The 10,480-nt window shown below is 36.0% G+C and overlaps 1 long non-coding RNA gene across 3 annotated transcripts; it reads left to right on the top strand.

The window, feature by feature from the left end:
* Positions 1-1,521: 1,521 nt before the first annotated feature.
* Positions 1,522-2,174, top strand: LOC113467267. 3 transcript variants are annotated; one of them, XR_003391410.1, is made up of 2 exons: positions 1,522-1,588; positions 1,935-2,174. It is a non-coding gene; the product is annotated as an uncharacterized LOC113467267 (long non-coding RNA). The 3 variants fall into 3 exon arrangements; XR_003391408.1 differs by lacking the exon at positions 1,522-1,588 and adding an exon at positions 1,601-1,663; XR_003391409.1 differs by lacking the exon at positions 1,522-1,588 and adding an exon at positions 1,623-1,735.
* Positions 2,175-10,480: the final 8,306 nt, after the last annotated feature.

Genomic DNA, 10,480 nt, shown 5'->3' with positions numbered 1-10,480 from the left:
TGTCTTTTTGGGTTGTTGCAGTGGCCTAGCTTTTTACTTTCCTTATATTAAAATGAGGAAAATAGTGTATGTAATATCTTGTAAAGCCGAAATTAATATTGTCTGAAAATGCTTAACGGTGGTCGTTCCTTGTTCCATCTGTCTCTATTGTATGGTTCCCTGCTTTTCCATCTGGGTCTTCTATCACTGTGGTTTCCTGCAACAGTGACTGTAGATTTGTAAAGGTATGCTCCAATATTCGAAATCTCCACTTGAATTTCTACTTTTATACTACCCTAAAAACATCCTATCGCGCACCGCCGCTGATGAAAAACACCTTCGACGTACCTACATACGGTACGTGTTAACATCACTAATTCATATTTACTTGAGTGAATGCAGTGTCTTAGCAGATAATATAATGATGAGCTCTGAACTGCTTTGATAGCATCCCGATAATGACTGTTTTGTACCTGTTCACTGAATTATGTTGAATCATGTTTTACGCGTAGGGTTCAGAGGCAGGTTTTAGCACAGCCTACAGCATACCTACACCTACTCAGAGACCAAACTAAGACTATAGTAGTACTCAGAAACCTATACTATGCACAGATCATAGTACACTGTAAATTTTAGACGGACAGAGGTTACAAACAGGTATCATACTCATACACCAACGTATCAACGTAATTATTGATTTTATTTTACCAATTTTCGTATTTATGTATACGAGTACGTATAGTACCTATCTATTTGTTTTGAACGCTAACAAAATAACCCACAACAATGTTTACTTGGTCTGTCCCTCATTTCTTCCTATCGATTACTAGTAGGTACTTGGTAGTAGTACTTTTTCTAGTAATCAACACTGAGTTCACTCTTACCTGGGTGCTATTTATTTTAATTTTTAGTGCTCATGTGTATGTAGTGTGTACGCTCTACAGTGTAACAACATTTTATCTGTAGGTCCGTACGTATAAAGTATAAACGCACTCTATGTTTCATTATTCCCATGACCCTCCGTGTGATAAGCTTGTTCTAAGTCACTAACTCCGGATATAGGTCATTTAGATCGATTAAAAGAAACGTACTTGGAATACTTAGAAAGCTACTGACACTGACGATTTGAATTTGGGAAAATAGACCTTTCTATGTCATATTATTTTCTCGGATATGTTATTGTAACTCATGTTTTCAGGTTCCTCTAAACTTTTTGGCAAAACAAAAAAGTTTGAAGAAACCTCCGATAAATCTATTGCTTATTGCATATGTTCCCTACATTTCCAGGCGCTCATAGGAATTCTAATTTCCGGTATGATTGCTTCAAACATTTCGTACAGTTTTTGCTGAAGAGAGAAACAGAACGAAAAAACCGTTGATATTCTGTCAGCTGTTCTCTTAGTAAAACAAAAAGGATTTGTAAAGAAGTCTTACAAGTTTACTCTTGGGATTAAGGCATCATCAGTTCAGGAGGATTTAGTGCGATATTTTTCTTCGCTTGTAGCAAAGAACGTACGGTATTAGATGTTGTATCTCTGGTACTCTGATAGTTTCTGTACGAGTGGTATCTACTTGGTGTCTGTGACGTATGGTAACGTTGCCACAGTTGGTTAGTGTAGTGGTAGTGAGTTTCCGATCTTTGTGGAAGACTGGTCACTCCGGTGTTCGCGGTGATTCAACTGGAGTCTATTTATTTAGTCAAATAAATTATTTTAATTTTGTTTGTGTGACGAAAGAAGCATTTTTTCTAAATTAGGTATTTTTCATCAAAATTTTTGGTACCTGGGCGGGATGATTTCTTTGTATTAGAATGTAAGTCGTGAAAACTAATCGCAGTCTCGGTCGAATTAACGTTACTTTTGCTCTGTAAAAGTTTGTGGTTTTCGTTCGTGATATTTTTTCTATGTCTTCTTAACTTGGAGGCTGTAATATCTCAAAGTTTTCCTTTCCAATAGTCTTGTGATCTAAAAATAATAGAAACAAGTTCAATGCGTCGAGAGTGACTAGTACCGTTATTCATTTCTTATCAACTTATCAAGTGATCTTCTGACTGCAAAGAACTTATTTTCTCAGTTTCCCAAGTCATGTTTCACTTTGACGTTGTTTATCCAATGTGGCATTTTCTTTTTCTAGGTGTTCTGTGAGATACCTTTTGGGGCAATAAAACCGTCATTGAATCTCGAACTTAGGTGCCTGGAATCCTCGGTAAGTTTTCCATGTCCGTTGTTTGTCTTTTGAAGTATCCATTCATGGTATAGCTGTAGCCTCACCCTTATTACATACAACTCACCCTTATTACATACAACTAAATGGTATAACCCCTCCCGAAAAATAGAACTTACCCCATAACCCATATGTACCTAATTAGTAATCACTATATGCCGGCACACTAACCTACAATAAGGATTTTGTGGAGATACTCAAACCTAAACTTAGAGTGACTCATCTATCATTAGAGTTGCTTATAGCTTCAAGGTCGCCCATTGTAATGTTGCCTCTATCCACCGTGTACACCAGAACACAAGGCAGTTAATTGTCTGTGTAATATTTCATGAATTATGTCTACCCGTGTAACGTTAGTTGTTATGGTAATGACTGATGTTTTGTACCTAGGCAACGATCCAAGTTGTGTTGGCTGTAGTTTAGTGTCTCCCAGGATGCAACTCTATCATATTTGGTGAGGATGTTGTTTGTATAGTAAAGGCAACCTATCGGGCTAAACCTGATACTGAAATGAATACCTATCGAGGCCTGTTATCCGTAATTTTCAGAGTTATGTAAGGATTTAATAGTGGATTTGATGGGATTGGTAATGTGTATGCTTACATGACATCAATCATGATTAAAGTGAAATTTAATACCAATTACCAATAGATGAGTAGATATGTTAGCTCTTTCCTATTCTGGATATGTCAACAGTTTTGCTTATAGTTTCAGGTTACCTCTTCTTTAACTCTACCTTAGTTTTTTTGCTAACGCGGTTAACTTGTCTGGTGAGAACATAGATCAGCTGATTCAGAAAACCTATCACTCTCCATGGTAATTCATCTACCAATTTCACATCAAACATGTTAAAACTTCTTGCGCGTCTACTTCGTATGGACCATTTTACACACTATAAATGTGCCCTTGTATCTCAGTCTCCAGAGATGTACCTGTGACACGTCCTTGGTAGGTACTTCTCCAATAAATTATTCCAAGGCATCACAGGAAATGCCCAATTATTTGATTTATGTGTCCTCAGTCCTCGAATTTATGAATCACTGACGCCCATACATTGTCATTTCAGTCTGATGAGAAACAATTAAATCAGTTTTGTTTTTGATAAAAACGTAAAGATCATTCGGAAAAACTTCAATTGTGATTGTTATTCTGACAATAGATTGTCAGTTTTCACAGTGACATTATTTTAGACTCATTTGCTTTTTAAGCTGGAAAAAAAATGTGAAAACTATGTGGATTAAAACATGGACATATTTACAAAAAAGTCTGAAGTTTCTTCTCTTACAATATCACTTGAACTGACCTATCCATAAGTTCTCGAAACCAATTCGAAAGTTCATAGGTACTGATAACCATTAAAAAATCTAGAAGTGACATTTAAGTATCGCTGTTACAACTTATTTAAACTCAAGCCACGACCTTACATGCTTAGGAAGAACATTTGAGAACTTCTAGGATACCGGTACAGGTACAGATTAAATAGCATCTTATAAAGAAGTTACGAGTACCTACACTCAATTACTCACAATGTATGTTCTATGTATTTATCTTACTAGAATTACTCGTACTTATCAGTAACTTACATGCCTTCATTATGTTTAACACATTCACTTAACTTTTACTTATCCCTTTGAAATTCTGACTGTTTTTTTTAACATTTTTTTGTTGCCGGTTTGTATGTAAACCATTGCCATCAGCCAGCACACCAGTGTTACATTGGGCCATTAATATCTCATCAGCACACATATGTATTTGATGTCATGGTACTGCGGTCTATCAGCCTCGCTTCCTGTACCAGGGTTACCATATTGAACACATCACACATCCTAGTTTCCGGTTCTTGATTTGCATGTCCACAGTTCCCTATGCGGATCTCTAGTATTGTTTGAATGCTGTTTGTGTTTGTATTGTTGTGTTGTTACTACTGTGTTATTCAACATCATTGTTTCACGTACGGAAAGGAAGTAATGCAATGATAATGATGAGGATGAATGTTCTCTAGTGCTCTACATATCAATATATCTGATTTTCATTTTATTTTATGAGAGTCAGTCTACATGAGTAATCAATTTCTTGAACGTATTTTCACCGAAAAACACAAAAAATATGGAAGGAAGTTGTTTGTGAGGGAGGGATCTAGTTCCACTGTTACTAAAAGAGACACTGGTATAACTGCTTTATATTTTTTGTAAGTTCTGGCATCTGTTTCGCTAGCTAACCAAATATATTTCCGACTTTTGCTGTTTGAAACGTTAATGTTTTCACTTGAATTCAAATGTCCAAGGACTGACTTGGGGACTTGTTTCACCTACTGGTTCATGTCGTCATTACCAAGGTACTATTCCATACTTAGGGATTCACGCTGATATTTTCGCCCACAACTAGAACACCATGTTGAAACATGGAAGCAAAGCAAACCTGTGTTTATTTTACTCGATTCGATCTGCCCAAACTAGAAATCGGAAAGCCTTCATGGTTTTTTTGCTATGGTGGAAGGAAATTAGCACCTTCTATTCTAGTGTGTATAATTACTATGAGCACTGGGAACAATATTTATATACCATTAATAGAACGCCAATTTACTTAGAAATATGAGCTCTAGACGAATGCATTTCATGCAATACCCAGTAGATACTTGTACATTGGGTATCCAACAACACAAGCTGCTCTGTCAGGGAACTTGTCCTTGTAGATTTCCCTCAAGTGAATATATTATGCGTCGAAGATCACTCTTGGTCTTGTTGTACGACTTTCATCTTTCAAAATCCCCACATTCTGGCTCTTCAATCACAGCTTCTTCGTGCTCAGCTCACTATGATATGATATCATCTGCATTACCTAACAGTGGGTCAAATGTCACCTTCTTTGGCTCCCTTTTAACGTCTGTTGATCAGCTGATTATGAATCTGAGGAAAATTTACGTGGATTTCTTATCTTGTGATTCCATGAATATTCATACCTACATGAAGCGTACTACGCAATCAAGAACTGAGAAGATGCTAGAATCATCTTGGCAGAGAGTTTCCTTTTAGAGAAAACCTGTAGGAGTTAAATAATATCGCCTTGTAGTGGCAGATCGTCAGTGTAATGCTAGTGGATAGTGGATCTTTATAACACCGAGATGTGAACACTGAACATACATATTCTGTGGTGCTTTAAGAAATTTTTTATTTAATTTTTGGAATCAGCTTAAAATTTTAATTGAAAAAATGTATTCACTCGAAAAAATTTGCTCTACAAAAATTCTGTACACTGTGAGAAAGAAAAGCAATTTCTTAATTATTTCTTTAGTTTTTGTATTATTCACTTAACTATTTCAACAACAATCAACAACAACAAACAAATTTATAAAAGCTGTTCAGAATGAGATCCATTTGTTTGTAAACAGTAACGCATTCTTCGCTCTAACTCAGGACCAACTGCGTTGTTTATCATGTCTGGGGTCACTGACGCACACAAAATCGCGATTTGTGCAAATTTTTGTAGAGCAAATTTTTTCGAGTGAATACATTTTTTCAATTAAAATTTTATGCTGATTCCAAAAATTAAATAAAAAATGGGGGTTCCCATAAGAGTGACCTATATTTGGCAAAAAATGGGCCGTTTTGCAAAAAAAATTGCAAATTTAAAAAAAGCCATTTTAATCATCAAAATTTCATCTACATGATGCCGTTTATTTCATTCCTTAATTCCCAGCCGTTTCTGAGATATAAGCGTGGTTCGCAAATCACGAACCACCCTGTAGATTAGATGCTATTTTGGACGGCATCTTAATCATTGTCTATTACTTATCTTTCGGAAAAGTTTCTGGTCTGAATCAAGAGAATTTGAATAGGACGAAGTATTGGTGCTTTCCCAAGTTAAGCAAACCCCTAACCCTGCAGAGGTGCACTTTGAAATGCATCAAAGAACACTTTAATAAATAAAAAAAAAAAAGTGTAACGAAAATGTATAAACACCTTTTCAAAAATTAATGAGGAGAGAGGAAACTGTGACTTTGACTTTACCTTATTATTGTACTTTGTGTGAGTGTGAGTGTTTGAAGTAGTACACAATTTTGAGTAATATCTCGTTGGTGTAGCTGTAGCAGATGGGCAATATTCATTTTCATATTATTATCATGACAGATTTCTTATTTTTAAGCGGAATCCATGAAGTTTCATTAGGGAGACGTCCGAGACCACCTAAATCAGCTTTGAATTGTCGCAAATACGATCTGGAATGCCTTTGAACATTCAAAATACCTACCTAACGCGACTTTAGAATAATACAGACTGCATTATACAGCCTGGATGGGTGGATGGTATAAAACTCCAAATGAGCGAAACAAAACTACAAAGGCTGCCTGATTGAAAGATACTTTTTGTTTCCAACCAAGGTATTTCTAATAAGCAAGAGAGATACCTCGTGACGATTGTCTGCAGTTAGTTCACTTTCAAGGAAGTGAACTCCGTGCTCCACATTTGGCCAGAATCAAAACCAGGGCTTGTCTAGAACCCAAACTCTTCCATCATGGAATACGAACAATAACAATAAATAATTATAATTATTTCATTGTAAACAAAACCAGAACTCCAAAACAATGGACCGAGTACTGCTATACGCAGATACTCGTAGATATCAGGGGTGGTCGACTCATCCAGAAGTTTATTTTAAGATGTTGAAATTCCTACCATTCATTTTGTGGCATCGCTTTTGGCAAAAAAAGAGGGGAACAATTTTGCTATAATATTGAAACTTCAGCAATGATACTTTCCCCACATTTCTTTCCAAACACAAGGACAGAACCTCTGAAAAATGTTCTCGTCCTTCCCTGTGATGGATAGCATGCAGTATTGCAATGAAATCAGGACCCGCCCGTGTGAATGGGAAGGAAACGATGAGATCCGCTTTGATATGTTTTTATTATTGTCTATCAGAATTCATACGAATATCTGGAGCTAGAGTAATTAATTAAGTAGTGAGAATTTTTTAAACTCATAATTAGTGACATGTTGAAATTTCTACCATTCATTTTGTGGCATCGCTTTTGGCAAAAAAGAGGGGAACAATTTTGCTATAATATTGAAACTTCAGCAATGATACTTTCCCCACATTTCCTTCCAAACACAAGGACAGAACCTCTGAAAAATGTTCTCGTCCTTCCCTGTGATGGATAGCATGCAGTAAATTGCAATGAAATCAGGACCCGCCCGTGTGAATTTTGCCCGGGATGGAAACGATGAGATCCGCTTTGATATGTTGTTATTATTGTCTATCAGAATTCATACGAATATCTGGAGCTAGAGTAATTAATTAAGTAGTGAGAATTTTTTAAACTCATAATTAGTGAAGTAAAACGTAGTGAAGTAGTACGTAGATGAAGACTATAATGGGTTTTGCCGTCTTGATCAGGATCATTTTAGATGTCTAAAAATAAAAAGCTCATCTTTAGCTATTAATGTTCAAGGTTTTCCAAATTTTTACTTTTCTTCCCTGCCAGAAAAAAGTTTCCCCTGGTTTTCTGAAAAGTTACCTTTCTCAAATAATGTAGAGCTTTTGCTACCTTGAGAGAATATAAAATATGCATATGCTGCTGTATTAAAGGGTCGACACTACTGTTCTTTCCCTATTATACTTAGCTCATCTTTAGCTATTATTGTTCAAGGTTTTCCAAATTTTTACTTTTCTTCCCTGCCAGAAAAAAAGTTTCCCCTGGTTTTCTGAAAAGTTACCTTTCTCAAATAATGCAGAGCTTTTGCTACCTTGAGAGAATATAAAATATGCATATGCTGCTGTATTAAAGGGTCGACACTACTGTTCTTTCCCTATTATACTTACCTACTCCCACTGTCGCATGATTTTACTATGTAAGTAGTACAAGAAGTAACGATAACTATGTAAAAACGAGGTTTTGAAACATGAGAGAAAGGTTTAATTAGATTAGCAAATGAATCGATACAGAAACACTATTTGTAATGTCTGTATTTGAAACTTACGGCGAGTTAACTGACACGCTAACGTTACGTAGAAAACTTTGGTAGTAGGTAATTGTATACATAATTTATTGATACATTATAAATCTTGTTGAAATGGATCGTCATGAGGTAATTTCCTCAGGTAGTTTGTTAAAAACCGAGAGATTGCTTGACTTCTGATCCATATTTTGACACCCAGACACTCTTGGGTCGGTAGAACGTAGACCATTTACAGGCTACGTTGCATCGATGTGATACGTCGGCAACATTGTACAATCTTCACATTCGCAGATTGGATTGGTCATTTGAAGTGACGAGAGAGTTGTGAATGTTGGACTGCAGTATTGAGTGTTAACTGCAAATCCGTTATATTTCTTAGCAAGAACATTCAGAGTTCTCTGTGGTACTTGTGATATTCCAGCGACCAGTAGGTCACAGGGCCGGGATTTCTTAGGGAGACAAGAGGACTTAGTCATTGAGTCAAAAGAAAATGATGATTTCGTAATCCAGTGAATATTTCAAAAGTTTCTCAATGTTTAAGAGAATGGCAGAAATTTTCATGTGTTTCAGAATTTCGTTCGGACGTTTCTCAAAAAAAAAAAAATAAAATAAAATAAATAAAAAATCAACTATCTAGAGGAAAGTAGTGCGGAAACAAAACAATAAAAAAAATTTCTGACAAATTGGCCAAAAGAGTTGAATATCATTGGAGATTTTGAGAAAAGAACCTGGCTATGAGTCTGCCCTGATACTCTGATCTCAGCTGGTATTTGCCTTACACAGAAAGAAGACTCAAACACACAATGTCAGGTTCAATGGTCCACTGATTCTGTACTTCTGATGTCGTGGTCCTCTCAGCCTCTTCACAACTCGAATCCTTGAATTATTCGATTAAAATGTACGAGTTTAAGTTGTTCATTTTTGCAGTACTGTGGATATTCTGGTGTAACCCTTCATACTCAAATGAAACGTACATGATCCGGCACTTTGCCCGAACTTCTAAAGTACAATAAGTACATCTGGTATGAAGGAACCTTTAATATCTCTCCCCTATTTTGATTCTACTTCCGTTGTTTCCGGAAGTTTTAATACTCTGATGGTTAGGGTTAATAACTCGTATTATCGGCCGTATACTTTGTTTATAGGTACTCTTGTGCTAACATTCTAGAGCTAAAGTAAACCTATTGTGACAGTGGCACTGTTCTTTGAGATCAGGTATAGTCGTATAGTCCAAATTCCTGAAATTAATAAACCTCTAAAACTAATATCTGTCTTGTTATCAGAACATTAAAAGGAGTGAAGAGAATGAGCATTGAACCATTTAAAGTTTTGTCATTTCCTCTGCCTGGTTATCGAGTCACGATTTCTACTTCTTAACACAATTAGCAGAAGGGAAAGAGGCTAAGGACTACCCTGGACATGACGATTCGTGTTTGTTCTCCAGTAATTTCAGTTTCTTTTAAAAAATAAGAACTGCATGTACTTATCCTCATCACTGATGTATGTATCATTCTGTGTAATCAAAACCAACTTCAAAACAGCAGTTGGTTTAGCCTCAGACATATGATATTGACGCTCAACTGGATGGCTCGATTGGCTGTGTGCCAAAAACATATTTACTGTTAATTAAATGGACCGTACTTCATACATCATATTCAAGAGATCAAAGGGTATAAACTTGAACCCTCGTAAGTCAGAGAGACTCTTGATCCCAAGAAGTGTATTGGGGACTTTTATGGGGAAAAAACTGATTTTACGGGTTAAATTCCTATGGGGCACTTTGAGGTTGAACATCCTGTATGTAGATATAATCTAGTCTAGTCACCTATACACTATACATATGTATAATCTAGTCTAGTCTAGTCACCTATACACTAAGACTCTTGAAATGAAGCTTAGCACATTCAGCAAAAGAAATAAAGATGATACGTTATGACAAGACTTACATTATGACTGACAATGTACCTAGAAACTTGACTACTGTCTACAGCTCTATACTGATGGTAGTGTCGAGTTACTTGACATCATATACCTTTTTTTTTTTTTTTTTAACATATACATCTCTTTATTTCATATAATATACATAGGTACATGACAATTGACAAATTAGGAACATATTATTATAAGGTCTTCACATATTGGCCTCACATATCACCACACATCATGCCATTATCTTTATTATTGCGGATACAAGATACCTCTGCTAGTCCATAGGACGTTGAACCACTTCAACAGCATCTAGATTCTAGAATATCTGACCAGAGCCACACAGATGTCTAAAAATATGTTTGTACTCGTATAATGTCAATTTTACAACTATG

Source organism: Diaphorina citri, unplaced genomic scaffold, assembly GCF_000475195.1.
Source record: "Diaphorina citri unplaced genomic scaffold, Diaci psyllid genome assembly version 1.1 scaffold442, whole genome shotgun sequence".
In the NCBI taxonomy this organism is placed as follows: domain Eukaryota; kingdom Metazoa; phylum Arthropoda; class Insecta; order Hemiptera; family Psyllidae; genus Diaphorina; species Diaphorina citri.
Note: the sequence above shows the minus strand (reverse complement) of the source record. Positions and strands in the feature narration are given on the sequence as shown.